This window comes from Synchiropus splendidus, chromosome 6 (assembly GCF_027744825.2).
Source record: "Synchiropus splendidus isolate RoL2022-P1 chromosome 6, RoL_Sspl_1.0, whole genome shotgun sequence".
NCBI classification, from domain to species: Eukaryota; Metazoa; Chordata; class Actinopteri; order Syngnathiformes; family Callionymidae; genus Synchiropus; species Synchiropus splendidus.
The window spans coordinates 20345546-20367558 of record NC_071339.1 but is presented as its reverse complement, the minus strand read 5'-3'; the positions used below and the strand labels follow the sequence as shown (position 1 = coordinate 20367558).

The following is a 22013-nucleotide window of genomic DNA, read 5'->3' as shown; positions in this document are numbered from 1 at the left end:
GTTGAGTCTCCAGCTTCCCGTCTCCGGTGCACGCATTTCAAATTACCGAGAGAAGATTCAGAAAAGGCTATTTGGCTCGGTTGCCCCGGGAGCACCTTCCTGGAGGAGGTATCTGGAGAGAGGGAAGTCTCGGACTCTATGTCTATGTCACTGACCCACGTCCCAACCTTGGTGCTAAAAGTAAGGCCAATATTATTAAGTCAACAATATTTCATTTCCCCCACAAAAAAATGGGGGAGCATCATTCCCCTATTCCGTAAAAGCATATGGTACAAATCCATGAAAAAGACTGAAATTTGTTGAAATTATTATTATAATGTAATATTTTTCACAAGGAATGATAGAAATGGATTTTCAAAGACAGAGGATCAGACTCTTATAACCAGCTTTTCACTGTGGCCTTGGCAAAGCACAAGATTTAAGTCCACGGGAGAAGACGGCGTATTTGATGTGATGGTTCTGAGAGGGGCCGACAGTCTCCTCCTGCCACCTTCCACGTACATTGATCATCTCATATCTCCCCTCCTGCCCTGTGATGTGACACTGTGACTGCAGTCTGAACAACTCTCCCTGTATGAAGAGCTGCTTCTTGTTGTTTGCTCGTCTCTTCTATCTCAGATTGGTAAACACAGGCGCTGTCTGTGCTCGGCATTGGAATCAGCCCGGGTGACGGCTCAGCCGGGAATAATGCTGAACAGGTCAAGGTCACGCGCATTACTACAGCGGCAGCCTGGTAATAAGCATGACTGAAAATTTCAGTGAGTTCAAATTAATTCCTGGAGCGTGTTGCGGTGCAGTGCATGGACAGAGTGGAGAGGAAGGGAGGGAGCCGGAGATAAAACAACTTGGACGTTGAATTAATGGCAGGCTGCCACAGAGGCAGGACACGATGCCACCGACAGTTTACTCACCGACATGTCCCGCACATCTCATGTGGCGTTCGACATCGATAGAGAATTAAATAGCGGGTATGAGTGCAAAACACAAGCAGCCTGCCACTGGAAGGTCTCCAAAAACATTGAAGAGTGTCTCTTTCCACTTTAGCGCTTCATTTACTGCCTCTAATTGGCGTTATTTGTCAATTCATTTTGGGAGTGTTTGAGCTCGAAACTGGATAGTTGCTCTATATAAACAGGTGGCAGAGGTTATATTGATTTTAAGAAACACTGGTAAATAGTCAGGGGTTTCTGGGATGCTTCATAGTCAAGGCGACCCGTCGTGACAAGAACTGACTATGTTCTCCCCAAACACAAACCCAGCCCTCCCAGAGTCACAGTCCGCCCCCCTCACCCCCCAATGCTGGGCACCTTCCCTAAACGGTTTTCTGTAGCACTATGGTCAGATTGCATTTTAAATATCACTGGTATCGTTCATTGTCCAGAACTTCACCTCAGTAGAAACCGAGCAGAGATTCCAACAGTGTGACCAAGACTACAGTAACAGTGTAGTGTCTAGGATCCAGATGTAGACCGGAACCACCACAATGTAAACATTTATTTCGACACAAACAACCCTTGTGGTGTTTCTTAAACTATTTTAAAGAGTAATTTCAGCTCTATGTAGAGTGTCTGCTGTAAGTGCACTGTTCCTCTATGTGTGTGGCCGCTGCATGTGGGAGGGGTTGCAGAGTGAGTGAGGTCTCTCCAGAAGTGAAGAGGTGCCCGGTGCGTGTCCAGCTCTGAATGTGCGCTTCTGTGCGGTTTGGCTGTGACAAAGTCATAAACCAAGTAACGCTCTGTCCCAGACTCATCCCTGTCCCAGCTCCAGCCCACAACAGGACATCAAACCCTGGAGTGTGAGCTCCAGCCTCGGAGGTGTGGAGAGCGAGCACCTCCCCTGTGACACTCTACCACGGTCCAGTGCAGAGACAGGAAAGGTTTTACACCTCAATATGAAGAAAAAACAGTCAGTAAATGTAGCTAATGGGACACGTCTGCATACAGAGGCTGCGTTATACACAATAACAAAGCGCGTCGTGGGTCATCTGATCTGGCTGGTCCGGCTTTTTTCAGGGGCGTTCGAGTTCTGGCTTTTCGTTCGCAATCCGAAGCAAAAATATCTCGAAATTTTTGTTAACAATTAAATTGTGTTTCTGTGGACAGTTGAATAATTCTACCACAGGCACGTTGTTCTTTGAAACAATCTTTTCAGTGAGATATGAAAATTATTAATTACCATCCGTAATCACAGACAACTCAACTCTGTCGCGTTCGCTCCGTGTTTAAACTTTGAAAACACAGTAATTTTCACAGTGTAATGGATTACACCACCGCTCTTTTTGGTGTATTTTCAAAGTAACTTCTGCAGGATGTGTTTTGAGTGCTCTCTTGAAAAATTGACGGAGACACCAGCACCTGAGGAGATGTGAAAGTGATTTATTTGCCCCAAGCAATCCTATTAAGTGTAAGACAGTGGAGCTTCAAAGGTTCTCAGTCAAAATATTAGTCGACTGTGTTGTTACCCCGGTTATGAGTGAGGACCTGTGTCTTCCTCTAAATTGAACAAAACTGCAAGGGTCTGGCTCTAAATGATAAAGAGCCGACTGCTGCTCCTCGGAGGGAAGTCATTCAAAAATAAGAGAAGTAAATAAGTAGCGCAATGATACACGCACACACTCTCACACAACACCAATGAAGCTCACACAGTTTGACTTATTAAGTTGAAATTGATCCTTTAAATATTTGAATTAGTGGCCATCGGGGGATTTCATCAGATATCAATGATAGGAGTCCTTGGACTTAACTCATGCTCCACTGGGCAGATTTTCACTTTGCTGCTTTCTTAATTATAAGATATGACACAACGAGCTAATGTGCTTTAATGAATGTAAAGTCTTCTCACTCTGCGCCTTCAGCAGATTTGATGAATAAATTACCCAGACAGTGAGGGGAGGAACTTACATACAAGGGTTATATATGTATATATATATATATATATATATATATATATATATATATATATATATATATCTGTGTGTGTGGACCATGGGGTTGGTATGAATGGTATAGCCCTCAGTGTCACGTCCACTTGCCTCCATGCTTTTATTGTTACTGTCATGTCTGCATTTTCCATGCTTTTATTTTTGTGATTCCCTCGTTTCCTGTTCCTTGTCTCTGTCCAGCTTTCCGAGCGACACAGCTGGTGTGCATTTGGTAACTCTCCCTGATTTCAACTCTTCGAAACCAGCTTGTGTGGCCAGATGGTTGCTTTGCGTTCCTACGGTAAACTCTCCCAATACTCCTCTCTCTTGTTAAGCTTCCTTGAATATTCTAAATCCTGTGTGTGCTTGAATTCCGTTTCAGCCGCCATTTTAGTTCTCGTCCTTCTCACTGCGTTTATGTTTTCACTTTCATTCTCCAGTCAATCTGTGAGTATTTTGTCGCTCTCACTTTTGTTTTGTCATAGATATAGTTATTTGCTCGTGTGTGTGTGTTTTCCAGAGTGTTTCCTGTTGGTTGGCCCTCGCAAGTTTATTTCCGAGTATGTTTGTGTTCTCCCCGTTTGTTAGGCTTGATTATAATTTGCCTTTTTTCCCGGTCCGTGTTCTGGTTCCAGCGCCTTTTGTTCTTTGTTTCTGTTTGTCAGTACGTGTCGTCATTGTGTATTAAATCCTTAATCCCGACCAGTACTCATTGCACCTGGGTCTAACCACAGTAGCCTTGACATTCTGAAGATTCCCTGACAGAACAAAGTGATTCTGTTCATGCAGGGAACTCCACATCTTCGAAACTCCCTCTCTTTGGTGGAGTGCCACAAGGATCGATCTTTGGAGCGCGACTTCTTTCCCTGCTTCAGTAGGGTCCCATTTTTGCATTCCATTGTCATGGCCCATTTATGGTCAAAACCTTTTGTCCTTTTCGCGTAAATATTTGTTTTCAGAAATATGCGGATACAGACCAAGCGGATCTGCGCCATCAGAAACCGAGGGGCTGAGTAGCTGTTTTTACCTGACGCGTAGCTCCAAGGGGACACAAAGAAAACAGTATAACATGAAGAAAATGTCATGTTATACTGTATATTTAACAGCCTCACTGACCACTGTCTCTTACAGCGCTGCCTCTGTTTTCATCGTTCCACGCCCCCTGGCATGTATTGGTGATACCACCATAAAGACCGCATGAAAGCATGTGATCAGTGGACGGGTACATTTTTGTACGTAAAGGGAGGATAAATAGCTGCCTTTACGCCTGTCAGATGTTTAGTCTCATAGTCTGAAATTAGTAGCACAGCAGCAAGGAAAGTCCTTCATATACTCAATTTCTAACTCACTTTCTGTTTTTGAGTCTCATTTAAGAAGCCGTCTTCTTTTCTAGCTTGGAGGGTCTACGGTTTGTGCTACATTGTATGACACTTGCTCTGTACCACACTTTGTTCAGCTTTGTTGCGTGAATTGTGCTCTATAAATGAGCATAGTGAACATTATTTTAATGAATGTGGCAACACTGCGTGAGTCACTAATTAACAAATGGGAATTTTGAGGGGAAAAAAAGAGCATCAAAGGCAAAATGCCCTTTTGAGAAAGTGAGAAAGCAGAGTTTTTTTGGAAAAAAAATCTAGCGATATAAATAACAAAGCAGCAGGAGGGAACAGAAAATAAAATCAATATATCTTTAGCCCAATGTGTCTAACACAATATGTATGACTCCTGCAGGGGCCAGCCAGCCATTTCATTTTAAGGCCACACATGCACCTCAGTAGCAGCCATTTATCACCGAGCAGTAGGAGGTTCTGGACCAGAGAGGGCACAGGAAAACACACACGGATTTGATCCATGTCTCAAATGTAAATGAAAGACCAACATACACACATTTGCGCAGCATCACGCTTATACATCAAACATACACGTGCAGCTGTGAGGCCAGACTAACAGGGGGAAAACAAATATCTGCAGCTGCTAGCCGTATAATGACACCCTGTTGGGGTTCCTATGGCAGTAATAGCTCTCCAAGCAGCAGTGGGACATTATGGCTAGTCAAACAATAGAGCAGAGGGATGTTCTGCTGCCAGAAAGCAGCAGTGCAGAATGTAAACATCAAGGGAGACCTTTGCATTCCAGAGGTAAAGCCAAGGGAAAATGTATGTTACTCTACGGAACTAAAATACTACCAAAGTTACAATGTGGTCTCGAAGGAACATAAACTTTATCTGCCCCGAAATAATTTCAATGTATAGTGCTTAAAAGGCTATTGAGCAACTCGAAAAATAAGCAACTCGAAAAAGAAATGTGGAATGCACAATGACAACATTTTTTGGCACCTATCCCGAGTGGAACCAGGTTCTGCAGTTCATTGTTTCCTATGAAGTCGGTTTTATTTATTCACTTTTGGCCAATTTAGTGATGAATTCCTCAAAAGGCCAATGGATTCAGGCGGCAATCTGGAACACCATGAAAATGTTACGCTATTTACTGCACAAAAAATGTGTTCTTCTGATAGGAAAACCAATAAAAGGTAAAGAAGTGAAGCAGTGGCGTCGAGATGAATGGAACTGCTCAATAAACATCAGTTATGTGTTTCTACATAAGCCTGACTAAATCATTTGAACGGATAAACTGCCTTAATTTGTGTCTGAGGGATTATATAAGTACTACAGTGGTACACTCTTAGTAACACTAATGACGGCACAGACACGATAGTAGTGCAGAGGAAGCTCGTTGTAGTGCAGTCATTAATAGCGTTGTACAGATATGGCTCCGGGGAAGAATTAGTGTAGCGGGCTGATGGTGTTCTGTGGTGCAGCCTAGAGGGAAGAGGTAAGTTGAGGCAGTCGGCGGAGTGAGAGGAATCTGCCTTGTGTTAGTCTGCCTCTGTCTGTAAACAAATCCTGGGTAGCAATGTTCAACACACGGATGGAGGTGTTTGTGTGTTAGGAATATGCGTTTGAGACACTTTGATATTCATCAATGTGTCTTAATATTAGTCCCTAGAGGGATATTTTGCTCCTATTTCAGTAAAAGTGAAAAAAAAGGATCATGAGGCGCTGACAAAAACATCCACACTATCCAGTATCCCCGGGGTGGTCGACCAGTCAGAGGCTATGTTTTACTGTGTTGCTGAAAAGGGCCACCTCCTACAAATGTGTAAGGCTGTCAGGCTCACCTGAACAGCTGGTCATGTGACTTATTGGCAGTATAGCACTTAAAGCACATGTCCATCTGTCACAAGGTTGCTGGTTCGAGTCCGGCGTATGTCTCTTGTGCATTTACTTTTAAAATTCCTACATTATACCGTGATCCTCCTCAAATATCAAGCGGCGTAGATAGAAATTTGTGCGCCATTTATTTTACTCGTATTTTTTTTTTCTTTTTTTTTTACGTGGCTCATGCCAGCGAGCAACGCTGCAGACTGGAGCGTCTCATCTTCACTCCAATGAATTAAACGGACTTCACGGTGGTCAACAATGAATAATAGGTGAAAAACATGCCATACGTTTCGTTTAGGGCAGTGGTTCTTAACCTTGTTGGAGGCACCAAACCCCACCAGTTTCATATGCTCATTCACCGAACCCTTCTTTAGTAAAAAATAAAATATGATACACTAACTGCAGACTAGACTGAGGGGTGGACCTCTGCAGCGGAGGCTCCACCGAACCCCTGAGACCGACTCACCGAACCTTTAGGGTTCGATCGAACCCAGGTTAAGAACCACTGGTTTAGGGAATGACAAAATGAAATGGGGAACGAAGTCATATAAATCGTGTTGATCGTGGATCTGAAGACGTATAAGTCTTAGACCCACGACTCACATCGCCATTGAACGTGTTCCAAGCCGCCCCCGGCTTGGAACACGTTCAATGCTGAGGTCTATTGCATCAAGGTTTATTGTTTATGTTTCAAAGTGAAAGACGAGTCAAAGTCTTTGAACAATATTTTGACATTTTGCTGGAATAGCAGTGACTTTTTCGTTTCCTGTATATACGATCATCTCAACAGCAACTTGTCCAAAACCGCAGCCGGTGCGGCGGCTCATTTTGCGAAGAGCCGTATGAAACAGAGGAAAGAGTGGCATGCAGCTCAGGAGCCACGGGTGGGCCAGGCCTGCACTATCCACTCACAAATCTTCAGATATAAGAGCTTTATTTTAACATCCCAAATGTTGGGCGTTACGTTTTTTCTGAACGAAACTCACTCACTTTACAGGAATCCATTTCCTGTGCACTTTCCACGCTTCGGCCTTCCGTCGGGTTGAGTAATGGCTTGGCACAGCCGTGTGATGACGGAGCAGGACTTATAAAAGCTACTTGATGGGTATGGTAATTGATGCCACTCTGATGACTTGAAGAACGCCAGCCTTAATTCTTCAGAAGGTGCAGAGATAAACAAGCCTCTTTTAATGGGAATCTAAGTCACGCTGAGCTTATACTTTCATGGTGAAGCATCAAAACCCACCCCCCGTGGGGGTTGTGCTTTGTGTGTCTCAGAGGTTAAACACCACGGTTTATTTTCAGGATCGTTGCTGTTGCGCCTGTTGATTAAGGTTCATGGCACAGTGGGGCTTGTAACTTCTGACTCATTATAGTCACTGCTCATCCATATGACTCCTTTGGTACATATTTAGAAGTGCCTCGCTTGGCTGGCAAGCTTTCATTGGCGATACGTGAGCAGCACTGACGGTAATATGAACAAGAGAAAAGCACTCTCTTAAATTGATGAATGGTCTCTCTTGCACTTTTCTACATAAGACCTGAACTCAAGTTTTAACTAACTTAAATTTGCCTTACAATGCAACACAGCAACATCACTTCACAAATCAATATGTGAACAATAAATGGGAAACAACTGAAGGTGAAACAGATTGAAACTATGACAATGCAATGCTTTGATAGTATTTTTCTCTTATAGTCTGAATGTTATTGCTGAAACACCTTTACACCACATTGTCTACTCCATGCTTATTTATCAATGAATCTTCTAAAGCATGAGTGGTCAACATCACAAGGGCAGGTCTGCGGTGTGAAAAAAAAAAAAAAAATATGAATATGTTTGTGAACTGCGGTTAGATGACAGAACTATCAAATAAAATTCAGCCATCACTCGAAAACACTGCGGCCCTCTAGGATCTTTTTCTACGCAATGTAACAGCATATTCCCTCCAAACACGACTTGGCGACACTGGTCAGTCACGGTCACGTTGCTTGCTCCCACTTCCCCCTACCTCTCAAGTAGAGTTACAGGACAGTGAGGTCTGTGCTGGGGACGGATCTAAGTGATAAACCTGGCCGCCATCTCTCCAGCTACTTCATAGGAGCTATCAGCTGGGTGAGTCAAGCAACCTCACCAACCAGCTACTCTCCACTTCACTTCTTCTTCTTCTTCATCAATGTTCGCAAATTTACCTTCACTGCTTACACTACTACAAAACCCTGAGCCTTACAGGTTCACACAGCGCGACTTGTCAGAGTTACACATTTTGTTTTTGTTTAAAGTGTTGCTGTGAAGTTGCGACCCAGTCACACCAAACCTGTGACATGTCCCACATGTCAGCGCAACAGTGAACATGAGTGAAATTGTTACAAGATGGAGGGTAAAAAAAATGGTGCAAGCAAGAGGCAAGAGAACAGTTGATGTAAAAAAATAAATATATATATATATATATATATATATATATATATATGTGTGTGTGTGTGTGTGTGTGTGTGTGTGTGTGAGCATTTTGCATTGCAAATACACTTCAGTACCACAGTTTACAAAAGAACACACAAAAAGTCAGACAAAAGCAGATTCATAATGTACATGCTTATTGATAGTTATTCTTCATGACCATCTGCAAACAATCACATTCCAAGAGCTCAAGAATCTGCATACGCTTGTTCTCTTCCACACCAGAATTTCCGCGAAATGACCATTGATTTCATGGGTTCACAAACACGGCATGCAATGCAGTCTGCAGTGATGAAGGTGAGAGCACTTGCAAGTAATAAAACTGACTGAGCAAAGCCATAAAGTTGTCGGATGGCTGACGATGACTGACAACCACAAATCAAAGACACACTCGGTTGCACCAAACACAACACCGTGGCTGCTACAATACATAACGCAGAAGAGTCGATAGGTGTCAGCCTTGAAGAAAGCACTTCCTCACTGCTTCAGTCAGGGAAAACAGAGATTTGTCAGACCTCACTGACGGAAGATCACAGACAAGGAAAATGAGACGACGCACTGCTAATTTGCAAAGATAGATCGCCTCAAGTGGCGGTTACTAAAAGGAAGAAAAATACTAAGTGAGTGCGACAGCATAGAAGGAAGAAAGCCCGGGAAAACGGAAGATCCAGATGGTGAGTAATTGTCGACGTCTCATCCTTTGCCACTCTGACACCAGACTCAATCAAATCCTTGTCTTTGCTGACCGCGTGTCGGCCCAGAGACCCTGCATCGCTCTCAGTCAAACGTCCATCCGCACATAATTAACAGCTGTTTAGTCCACAGATCGATAAATGTTCTCTTCATTAAAAATCCCTTTGCTTCCGGAAAATTCCCGCTGCTAGAGTTCACGTCTACATCTGAGGCGGCAATACTGATGATGGATTCCGGTGTCAAGATTATTGGTTTTCCTTTCGCTTTTGAGCTTGTTTTTTTTTCTCTCCATTGAACGGAAGGAAATAAAAAAAAAAGGGAAGTCGAAAAAAAAAAAAAAAAAAAGGACCAAACACTGAGAGAAGCTGGGGGGAAGATAGCGGAGTTAGGGGAGCTTATTAGACATATTCAGGCTGATCCAGCTTATAAGGGGAATGCAGTGGAAGAAGTAACTGTTGGGTTCAAATAAATGTCATTTCTTTGTTAGAAAGCACCATCATAAAACTGTTGCACTGTGCTGTAGTCTTGACTTTGTAGATATACCCTTTGTAGGTGGCTGCAAGAGACCAGTCTGTCGAAGTTGGTTCCCACATTAATGAAGAAAATAACTGGGGAGGATGCCAAGCCAGCCTTGTAATGTCAGATACAACCTAATAACTTCTGAAACTGAGCACACTTTCAAGGACACTAGGCAGCCCAAACAACCAAATAAAGTTAGGGGTTTAGACACAAGGGGAGGAGACAGTGTTGGAAAAAGAATTTGGAAGAAGAGGAAAACAGCCAATTAGTTCACGGAAGAATGAGGGCATGCAGGTGTGACTAGGGAGGACAAGCAAGGTAGGTGGAGGTGGATGACTTGATCTGGCAACACTGGACAGGAAATGCAAGGCAAATAAGAAGAAACTCAAGTGATCAAACTAGACCTCCAAAGTGTGGTTCTAAACTGCGGCCTACAGGGGCCAGTGCCTCTACAGACGTCCCTGTTTAAACCGAATGTGTCTCGAACGGATTGCACAAGCAACACACCCAAACTCTGCTTCAGTGGGAGACAGACGAGCACACTGGAGTCAACGTGTCTGTCACTCCAGCAAAGTCTTGTTTTATCGACATTTTATGCAAATGCATCAAATGTCTGTCCAAAGTGACAACATAAGATCATTAAAATAGATTATTCAAATGAAATATGAGTCGCGAGAGACTCATTTCACTGTGTCGTTTCAAATTACAAAACAGCGTCAAGTGTAACTTTGAATTTCAATTTATTAAAGTTTTACCAAGCAAACATCATAAATCTAGGTCAGTGGTCTGGAACTTTTTTTCACAGAGAGCCGAAAAACCCACATATTTTACGTAATAATTTAAAGTAATTCCATGATGCTTTGCAGTCCAGTCAACCAATCACAGTGGTTGATCACTACAACGTGGCTCCGCCTCTACAGCCAGTCAGCTGAGCAGCGCCGCGCTCCGAGAACAGAATAGATATGGGAAGAAGAAGTAGGAACACATATTGATGAAAACAGCTCATTTTAGCACTTTAATGTCAATAAAATGCCTTAATGTCTGATGAGTCAAAAAAATCTTGTTGGCTGAATCAGAAAGAAGTCAGAGTAACTGCACTAACTTCTGACTGTATTTCACTGTGAAGTCTTTCATGTCAGAGAGCCGTTCAAAGAGCCAGATTCGGTGTCGAAAGAGCCACGTGTGGCTCGCAAGCCATTGGTTTATTGTCGTTTTTTATGTGCTCCTCTGACTGAACCTCAGCCTCCCTTTAGCTCCTGCAGTAAAATCTGGCAACCAATCTCCACTGCTGGTCAACGAAGATGATAACAGACCACACGGCCACAAATATGATTTCCCCCTTGGCAAAGAAGAGACCTTCCTTCCATGTCACAACACTTCGTGAAATTGTCTTTGGAATCGGTTCCTACAACATATTCTAACTCAAAGTCCTTGAATATTGACTAACGTCATGTGGAATTTGGGCTCGTGGGAGACGCACAAGTCAGATGCTTTAGGCTTTCAATTGAATCATGTCCTCTACGGAATTTCATGACACTGTTGGCAGTTAAAAAAAGACACTTGTGGGGGTCAGTGTCAAGCCATGGGCTGGCGCCCCTTACAGTTTCACTCGTAAAATCCATACTCATGCCATTTGGTACATATGACCATGACCGTCACTCACGGTGCAGACTTGTTGGCACGCATGTCCTATCCTCTTTTTGGATGTCACACGGGAAGAAAACATTTCACGTAATTGATACACCAATGCCTCAACATGCATAAAAGGGATTGACGTCAACATTAGACTCAAAAGTCAATTGATGATGCCCGATTTGTGGTACCATAGATGCGAGTGTGTCGACTCAGACCATCATTTTGACGAAAACAAAACCTGCACTTTGCACCCCTCAGTGTTGCTTCAAAGTTTATCCAATAAACTGGTTGCTGTATCGTTGCGGTCGACCACAAAAGGCCCTTCAGTGGTAAAGATGAGGGCAACCTTACCATCATTCACAGGTGTGATTCCAGCTTCGCCCCCGGTACCACTGTCAAGTTTTAAACAAAACACCCGACAAGGATAAAAGATCAATAAGCAGAAGAAGAATTGTTATGACACGCATCGCGCCTGACTGCAAGCCACCTGCCAGGCCCAACACGAGGGTTGATGATTAAACTGCAGTTCGCCTCGATCTCACTGAAACACACATACAGTTGCCAAATGTAATGAACAGAGCGAACTCCGCTGGTGCCCATCACCTCTCCCATCTGCCAGAGAATCACACCATCTCTGGAGCTAGATAACAAGATTTCTGCGAGAATTCTCACACCAGTCACTGTTTTTTATTGTTTCTCTTCATAGGATTAGCCCCTGCTGTCTTTTATTTGACCACCAATAACCAGAAGTAAACTTTAAAAAACACTATGATGATCAGAAAAATCAATAGAAAATACCATTTTATTATAGGCATTTATATTGCTGTCCCAGCTCGCACGTTTGGAGCCGACGAGGAAGAGTCCAACTGGCACTATACTGCAGGCGTTCACGGTGTCCTCTCACTTGAAACTCTCATATATGCATTTTGGAAACATAGTTTTGAAGCAAAAACAAGACACAATTGGCACCGAATAACTGAGGACTGCAACCGAGGTGTTGCTGATAAAGCAAAACTGCGTGTGCTCAGTGTTTTTCAAGCTGTTACACATTGTTATAATTAACCCTCAGCAGACATCAAACATAAACGCCAGCTCCTGATGAGGTTTTGTTAATGTCGCGTAACGACCTGCTGTCTGAGTAAATTTACTGCGACTGATATCTCACATCCAGTCACTTGCACGAGCCGCACGGCGGCATGATGCAAAAGTGCCGTGTAATCACATACTTCATTTAGAAAGCTCCGGTGAGCAAATAGTGTAACTCTGCCGGGTCGGCACAATTCTCTGTGTGTAATTCATATTTACTTTATAGATGCATAATGTATGATTTGTAAATACAAGCCTCGAAATTACAATCGAGGTTGTGAGACGTAGACTTTGTAATTGCCGCAGTAGCAGCAGTGGATGAAATATAACTCACGTGTAGATGTGTAGAATCTTTAAGCCTTCCTTCCTTCCTCCTTCTGCTGCTTATCCGGGGTCGGGTCGCGGAGGCAGCATTCGGAGCAAGGAAGCCCAAACTTCCCGGTCCGCACAAACCTCCTCCAGCTCCTCCCGGGGGATCCCGAGGCGTTCCCAGGCCAGACCGGAGACATAATCTCTCCAGTGAGTCCTGGGTCTTCCCGGGGGTCTCCTCCCAGTAGGACATGCCTGGAACACCTCCCCAGGGAGGCGTCCAGGGGGCATCCGGATCAGATGCCCGAGCCACCTCAGCTGGTTCCTCTCAATGTGGAGGAGCAGCGGCTCCACCCCGAGCTCTTCCCAGATGACCGAACTCCTCACCCTATCTCTAAGGGTGCGCCCAGCCACCCTGCGGAGGAAACTCATCTCAGCCACTAGTATCCGCGATCTCATCCTTTCGGTCACGAACCAAAGCTCGTGACCACAGATGAGGGTGGGAACGTAGATAGATCGATAAGTCGAGACCGACATGCACCGGGAACAAGTCTGATTTACTGCCGGCGATGCGAACCATGCTCCTGCTCCGCTCATCTATAAGCCACAACTTGAAATAATTTATGAAGCTTTTGGATCTACATACGAAGGCCACACTTTGAATGTGTAAAAGTTTTAAAATATATATCAAAAAATATTGTGATGCATTTTGAGGCCAAGAGTTTTGGGATATTTAAGATATTCATACTGAATTAAACAGCATACAAAATAGGCTTTTATTTACTGTGTGAACTGCAAAACTCTAGATTTAAATTAATTTCTGCACATTAAAAGGTAAATATTTGCCACTGATTTAATAGAGAACATTTTGGACAGGATAATAATTTGAATAAAATGTTCCAGTTTAGAAGGCTCTGATTTATTTAATTTCTTTTTAAATAAAAATTGAAGAAGAACGACAGAGAACAAAAAAAAACAAAAACATGATTATGATTCTTTTAAATAGCCTGTTCATGTTCTCTGTTAAAGGAATAATTTAAGCTTTGACTTTCATTTCAATTAATGAATTACAGACAAAATTAATGAAATTTAATCACAACGTTTTTCAGTGCACCGATTTCAGGGTGATGAAAACAACAATGAGGAAGAAGACTCAATGAGATTGGAACATTTGTGTTTAAAAACCTTGAGGGTAGAAGCATGAACAATGTCCCTTAATACAGTATTTATTTTATTCTAGTGTCAGATATTCAAGTTCAATTTCAAACTTTTTTTTTTTTTTATTGCAGTTAAAGATGCTATTTTTCAGACTGAAGTCAGGCTGACTTCCCACTTGGTAAGTCCTGCTACAGATGGATTTCCTCCTCAAACAGCAGGCCGCCTCCAGAGTCACAGCATTCCTCTGTTCCTTCACTATCCCATACGCGGGTGGAAAATTGCTCCTTTTGAATGCCTGACACACCCCATCCCTCATTCAGCCAGCGCGCCATTCCCAGATTCCAAATCGATACGTGGTGTGTTATGTTAAGGACAGCCACACGGTGTTCCTTCTGTCAGTATCTTTGGACAAATGAATGCGGCATGAATTCTCCCGCTTCCCGCCGATGATGTGTGCCAATCTCTCAGATTAGCAGACATATGGTGAACACGGGCAAATAAATGAACTCAAACACTCAGACACGATTACAGATAATTCAACACACTAACAGGAGCTCACCATACAGCATGCGGTAAGTCTGTGAGCGGGATTTAAAGCCCGACACATGGCACTAAATTGAACTTTGGGAATTTGAGCTCTGGAAAAGCCTTCAACTTAGACTTCACAAACATATTTTCATTTGATGTTAATCCAAATCTCTCCCTTGCAAAACATCTGGAGTCGGAGACGTTTGAGTGTTATCAGAGTCGCTGAATCGAAACTGCAGCGAGCAAGGACAGACGGATTTTGTCAACAACAGCACTTGCCAAAATATATAAAGGACAAGAAAAACAGCTAATCATGGTTTGCCTTGCAGTAGAGAGGATCAATACTGACTTTAGAAATGTACATTTTGGACTTTTCTGTCCATCTGCTTTCATGGCCTCCCCAAATATATTGATTAAATGGACTTAAATGTTAAAAAAAGTAAGATAGACTGATGAAAAAGCGTAAAAGTGGAATAGGAAGCATCATTCCTGACCACGCAGCGTAATCTGACTTCCATCTGGCCCGCGACACACTGCGACACAAAGGTCAGTGCGGCTATTATTGTTCAAAGTTCCTCTTATCCGGGCGTGTCCGTGTATTGCCGCATGCACAGCTTTGATGACGATGTTGTAGTCAGTTCTTCTGGCTCGCTACCAGTGACACACTTCTCTCTGAAGTCTCAGTCTTTGAACTGCCAAACGTCTTGTGGGGAGAAGGAATGAGAAACGAGTCATATGTAAAATCTTTTTGTTCCTCTCGGGATACTCTGATCTTTGAAAAGCTACTGTACTTTTGACAAAGAGGGGCGCTGATAGAATTACGCTGAAATGGAGATTTTTTTTTTTTTTTTTTTCTTTTTTTTTCTTTTTGATCAAAAGGGCTTCCAATGTATTCAAAAGAAAGATAACTTGTTTTTATTTATTTATTTATTTATTTGCTTGAGTCTGGCACATATTATGGATCAGTAGAACTGATAGTCTACTGACGACATGCAAAATAATTTCAGTTTTTAATTCAATAATGCAGTTGTTAGTAAAAGCTTTGAGAAATTCATAGTGAAATAAATAGTCAACTACTTTTAGAAGAACTGGGTCAAAAGAGTTCAGGGATGAAAATGATATTTTACTATTAGCATTAACTAATCCTCAAATGCAAGATGAAAAAAGAAAAAAGAAAAGTTATGTTCAGATAGAAGTTGTTTAAAAAGAAAAACAACGGCTTCTCTGATTTATCCTTTTGTTTTCTCCGGGAAGAGACACTTCGCTTCACTTTTCATTAATAATTCAGTTCAGCCGCTGTCTGTGTTATTCTCTCTTCCCACCAAAACCACTGATCAAACCTGGCTAATCCAAGGTTGTCTCAAAATCACTGCCGCTAGCGATGGAGACTCACCTATGGTGCTTATTCCCACAGACAGCTGTACTTCAGTCACACTGCTTGTGGTTTAAGCAATGGACCACCGCTTTGTGCTGTGACCTTCAGCAAGACCTTGCATCCGCGTCTGTGCCCGACACTTGTATAAAAGTGTACTCCCTTTGTAAGTACTAGAGTAAATAGCACGTGTAGTGTGGGATTAGTGTTTTCTAAAATCTTTGGAGAGACGTTTAATTAAACTTGTTTTGTGAGGTCTCATCCACAGGGGTCTGTGGTATTTATGAGCTAAATCTACTTGGGTGATTTAAATCCCAAAAACAGTCTCACAAATGTGGACTTTGGTGCCACATGACTCTCCAGATGTGTCACATTATAACACACACTTCGTTCAATTACAGAAGTTGCCAGATGGCAAAAAGCAAACCCATGTAATCTCACCGAAAGGATGGGATACCAAAGACCTCGCACTGGATGACACAGATTAAGACACAGAGGAGACTGCAGGGGGTGCTAATCTGATGACTGGGCAGTTTTTTTTTGGCTGAATGTAGGGTAATCCAGCCCAGTTGAAAAACAATTAGATAACAAAAGAAGGGCAGGAAATTATGGCGTCCTGTTTGTGTCAAAAAGCGTGAAGTTTGAGATTTTGAGTACGCATTAAGACGTCTTGCACGCACGTTTGAACATTGAGTTTGAACATAACGTTTCCGCCAGCAAGCAGAAACTTCTTCTGTGCTCAATACACTTTACCTTTTGCGCGCTTGAACAATGATCCGCGAGCGCTCCACCTCATCTCTGTATGCACGCTCAGGTTTTATTTTTCACAGTGTAACATTAGTGCCGAAAAGTCGCTTGGTGAAAGCTTGTTCTCAATTGGCTGTTTGGTCTCCAATGGCAGCCCGCAAAATAACCAGCTGGGAAGTCAGTTGCTTTGTTGAATGAGCGGCAGCAGCCGCCAAACGTCCCCGAACCAGAAGTTGTTTTATGACTTTTAGGTGTCTGTGGAAAGACTTCAAACTAGTGTCTTGCTAAGTATGTTGCTAACGTTATGACATTAGACGGATGTAGTACTTGAACGCCGCTGTTGAGGAGCTATGAATTATTGAAGAGCGCAAAAGGTAAAGTTCATTGAGCACTGAAGAGGTTTCTGCTTGCTGGTGGGAATTTTATGTTCAAGCTCTCACCTGCAAACGTCTTCATGCGTACTCAAAATCTCAAACTACACTCTCAGTTTTTTTGACACAAATATAACGCCTTAGAAGCTGCGGCACATCAGAGATTGGATTAGTATTTATTTATCTTACATACGCAACAGAATGGGTTAGAGTTGTGTAACACAGTGAATTGTAGTGAATTGTTAATAAGCTGTAAAGACTGCTATGAACCTCACAAGCGTGTCATCCTTTTTCTAATGTTTGGTTTGTTTTAATTTAACTACAGTTGTTTATCTAGTGTTTTTATGTGGGCTCATGAGAGTGTGAGTGTGGTAATTAGATTTTTTTTTTTTTTTGTACATTTACTTTCCACTCGTATTTGTTTTCTCATTTGAGAGGCCTGGCTGGTGGGCACAGCTGGAGAAAATCTGACCAACTGAGTGGAGGCTTTTCTCCTTTCTAATGGGGAGTCCCAATGATTAAGCCAGTTTTCTGACAAGGTAGCTGCCAAATTCTGGCACCTGATATTCTGTGTACAATAGCACTTTGAACTGTTCTTGAGTGTGGCAGTTGTCATCACAAAAAGGCGGCAACAGGATTAATTCTGGATTTAAAAAAAAAAGAAAAACCATTTGACACAAGAGCGTGGAGAGCCGCAAGTCTTGACTTGACTTGGAGAATTTAAGACGAGACAGAGGACTGAAAAAGAAACTGTCAGTGAATATTGAAAAAAAATGTGTTTTTTTTCTGAAGCCAATATAGACAGCACCTTTTCCTCATGAGGAAGATCATAGGAGAGGGAGCCACATTGAGACAAAGTTACTCCACAAGAATGAAGAAGTAAATCTCACTCCCATCTGCTGCCATCCTCACCTGGTGATATTTTGCTCGGAGGTTGCACATCTTTTTGTGTTTGCCCCCTTTTATGTAGTTTGTGTTGGTTCGACTATGGTTTGTATTCTTACTTTGTTAGTTTGAGTGAGATGAAAGTTAAAGTGCAGAATGTATTCAGATTATCATTTATTAAAATCTTTGCGTTACATACTGAGGGATCTCTTCTACTCCAACAATCTCAAAAAGTTTTACTGTCATCTAGCTAGCATGAAAGTGTCTCTACTGCTAAGTGATAACAAAGAAAGTATTTATACAAGTTTACCTCACAACAATATCTGGCACATGCTTCATTGATTAGATAGACGCTTCAATGTGTGTTAAGCTTGTGAGGATAAAATGCAAAGTAGGAAGCCATAATAGTGAGATAAAGAGCACAAAATCCCCCAAATCTCTGTTTGCAGCAGCGATTTGCAGACAAATAAGTTGCTTTTAATACACTGCACTAGGGAGCAAAACAATTAATTCAAATGCCCAAACTGTTGTTGCACACTTCATGTTTTAAAGCTTCAAATGTTTAACATTGAAGAGATTCTACGGTCCTTTAAAGCATGTGACAGAGTCAACCATTGAATTATAAACTTGAACTTAACATCGTTTCAAAGCCAATTCTTTAAACTAGATAATGGAAAGCCATTAATGTCTGCGGGTCAGTCACCTAATTGTGGTGGTCCCACGAGTGAGCTTAAACACGGAGCTGTTTGGACCTTGCTGCTCACTATTTATGCAAATAAAAGACTCACCGTTTCAGCACCGCGTGACCTTGCTGCCTCTCTGTTCAAATGATGGCTCTCCAGGCCTTGGGGTTGTCTTCACCTGACCACACACATCACTCTCTCTCCGGCTGGGTGACTGTGCAGACGCCTGAGAAATCATACAAAATGCATCGTGAGCATTATTCTTCCTTGACCAGCCTTCAGTTTGAAAATCAACAGTTGGATTTGTAGTGGAAGGTTGACAAAGGGTAAACGGGGAAGTAGAAACAAAAGTCATTTGCTAATGGAACACGGAGAGCAAAATATGGTTGGAAAGTAAAGGTAGAATAAAGAAAACGAAGCACCATAGTCAGTCTACATGCAGGAGCTAAAGTGGTTTAAAAAAAATACCATCATTAAGTGTCATCTGAGGTGCAAGGCGAGTGAGCGCAAGAGGAGAGAGGAAGAGCAGGTATTTGCCCGAGAGATAATTCAATAGCCTACAATCCACATTTAATTACCTGCCCCACATCTCCGAACCGTCTCCTCTTCCATCGCCTCTCCTCTCTCACCTCAGCTTTCAGATGCAGGGGCCCCTCGGTGGGAGCCGCGCGCCATTTAGCGATGTTAATTACTGTCAAACTCGAGTCTAATCTAGAAGACTGCGCCCTGATGACGGCTTTACACAAAGTCGTTGGCTTGAAACTCTGTAGCGACGGAATGTATCCAGATTACAGGGTGAGATTAGATCTGAGACTTGGCCGGGGAATCCGGTCAAACCTAACGCTCAATACAGGCTCTCTGACTGAAACAGATTTTTGATAAACATTGTTGAACATTTTTTTAAAATATATTTATATACCGTATTTTCTGGACTATAAGATGCCACTTTTTTCTCGCGGTCTGAAGTCTGCCGCTTATATAATGATGTGGCTAATACAGTGGTACCTCGGTTTTCGAACGTCTCGGAATTCGAACAAATCGGACTTCGAACAAAAATTTCAAGATTTTTGTTTTGCTTCGGATTTTGAACGAAAATCCAGAACTCGAACGTCCCTGAAAAAAGTCGGAAAGAACATAACGTGCATGGACCGATCAGCTGACCCAAGAAAATGCTTTGTTATTGTGTATAACGCAGCCTCTGTATGCAGATGTGTCCCGTTAGCTACATTTACTGACTGTTTTTTCTTCATATTGAGGTGTAAAACCTTTCCTGTCTCCGCACTGGAGCGTGGTAGAGTGTCACAGGGGAGGTGCTCGCTCTCCACACCTCTGAGGCTGGAGCTCACACTCCAGGGTTTGATGTCCTGTTGTGGGCTGGAGCTGGGACAGGGATGAGTCTGGGACAGAGCGTTACTTGGTTTATGACTTTGTCACAGCCAAACTGCACAGAAGCGCACATTCAGAGCTGGACACGCACCGGGCACCTCTTCACTTCTGGAGAGACCTCACTCACTCTGCAACCCCTCCCACAGGCAGCGGCCACACACATAGACGAACAGCGCACCTGCAGCAGACACTCTACATTCACTCCTACAAAAGCCTGTTTTAAGGCTTGGAACGCATTATTTCTTTTTCTACTAATTGTAAAAAATCAATTCAGATTTCGAACAATTCGCTTCTCGAACGGCCGTCTGGAATGGACTGTGGTCGAGAACCGAGGTACCACTGTATATGGATTTTTACAAGGAGATCTGAAACTTTTGCAAACGTCCAGAGTGGGAACTTGTGTGAAAGAGGTTGAAGGCAGCAGCTTCCACTGAGTGCTCTCCCTGTCTAGCGTTCCTAGTTTTTACAGTCTAAAGAGTGTCATGCTGGCAAAAATATTGAGCCTCGTCACATCAAACCGATGACATCGCAGGCATTTTATTTACCTTTAAAGGGCTCAAATTGCGCTGTTTTCGCCTGCCTGTCCGCAGGTCTGCCCACAGAGACGATATACTGGAGGGTGAAAACAGTGACTATTGCACACTTTCAGTGTAAACAAAATGTGAGGAGTTCATGATTCAAGTTCAGAACATTGCCGAGATTGTTTCATGAGTCAGTCTCAGAACTAGAGATCTATTTTCCTTCTTAGATTTCGTGGGTGCAGCTAGTAATCCGTTGCGCTCTATAGTCCGGAAAATAGGGTATTTATTTATTTTAACAGAATTTGTATAAATAATGAGAAATGGTATTACTCTTTATAATTGTAGAACACGTGTAAAAATGACAAAACAATGTAGGCATTTGATGCTGAGCGGAGTACACCAGCAGCTGCAAACATGCAACCACGATGGTGGTCGCTTGGCAATACTTCTTTGTCCAGGAAAATGACAACTGAATTGCGACCCCACGGACTAAGATGCAGCTTTAATACAAGACACTTAGCCTCAAATCACCGCACCAAATTCGAGCGCTACCAGGAAGCTAATGAATGAATGCTAACTGGAGCTAACCTGATGCTAATGGAGTCCGTTGTTATGGGCAAGCAGCCGAGTTCTGTTGGTGAAGACCGGAGGTATTGAGAAAGTGAAGTTTACATTGTGGGTTTGATCTGTCTGAATGTTAGAAATGGAGAAACCAGGTGAGGAGGACAACCATTGAGGCTCACTGATGATTCTAGAGCAAGCAAGAAGAGCATAGGTGGGAGTCAGGAGGAGGGCTGCAACTATATATATATACAGTATATCTCACTCTATCTGTGTCAAATTCCACTTCCGAAGCCGAGATACAAGTTGAAAATCAAGTAAGATAAACAAAGTGGTCACTGTTTTGCTCGGAATAATAAAACACCAGCGTGGAATTCCAAGGATACGTCTGCAAATGATGGGCAAATTTCCTATTGCTTTCATCCTGCTGAAAGTAATTCCGTTTAAAGTTAGCGCCACGTGTCTTTGTAGTGTTTAATGATGCATTTGTGTTTGTTCTTCTTTCCGGATCAGTGTTACTCGTTCTCCCTAATGAGTCTATTGTTTATTCTGAGGAGCTCACAGACAGAGTAAACATGAGAGCAGTGACCCTGTAGCGCTTGAACCTTCTCATGTCATTAAAGGCTAGCGACGATGACATCACACGCCTGGTTTAACGCCTCTTTCTAATAGACAGTCCGAGTGGCTGCTGATTTTGATGAAGTGGATAAACAGCGTAAGTCGATAAGACACAACTCACCGGACACCACTGGACCACGGGTGCATTGGAAATGACACACTTTGGCAAACGTGGAGACATTAATAAAAGGAATGGAAATGTGTCTAATGAGTGGGAAAACTTCACGACTGTTATTCCATTTCACACTGTAATTACAAACAATGGATGGGGTCCATCATTGATCTCATGATGGGGGAAACGGTGATACTAACACGTTTTTTTCTTTTTTTAAAATTAAGCAT

At 42.7% G+C, this 22013-nt stretch overlaps 1 protein-coding gene across 5 annotated transcripts in view; it reads right to left on the bottom strand.

Annotated features, from left to right (window-relative positions):
• Positions 1-22013, bottom strand: part of LOC128761224 (cadherin-22-like) — a 190420-nt gene that overhangs the window by 116356 nt on the left and 52051 nt on the right. For all 5 annotated transcript variants that reach the window (XM_053869302.1, XM_053869306.1, XM_053869305.1 and 2 more), the window contains exon 2: positions 18691-18811. The gene's annotated coding sequence lies outside the window, so the exon portion shown is untranslated. The remainder of the gene's footprint in view (positions 1-18690; positions 18812-22013) is intronic.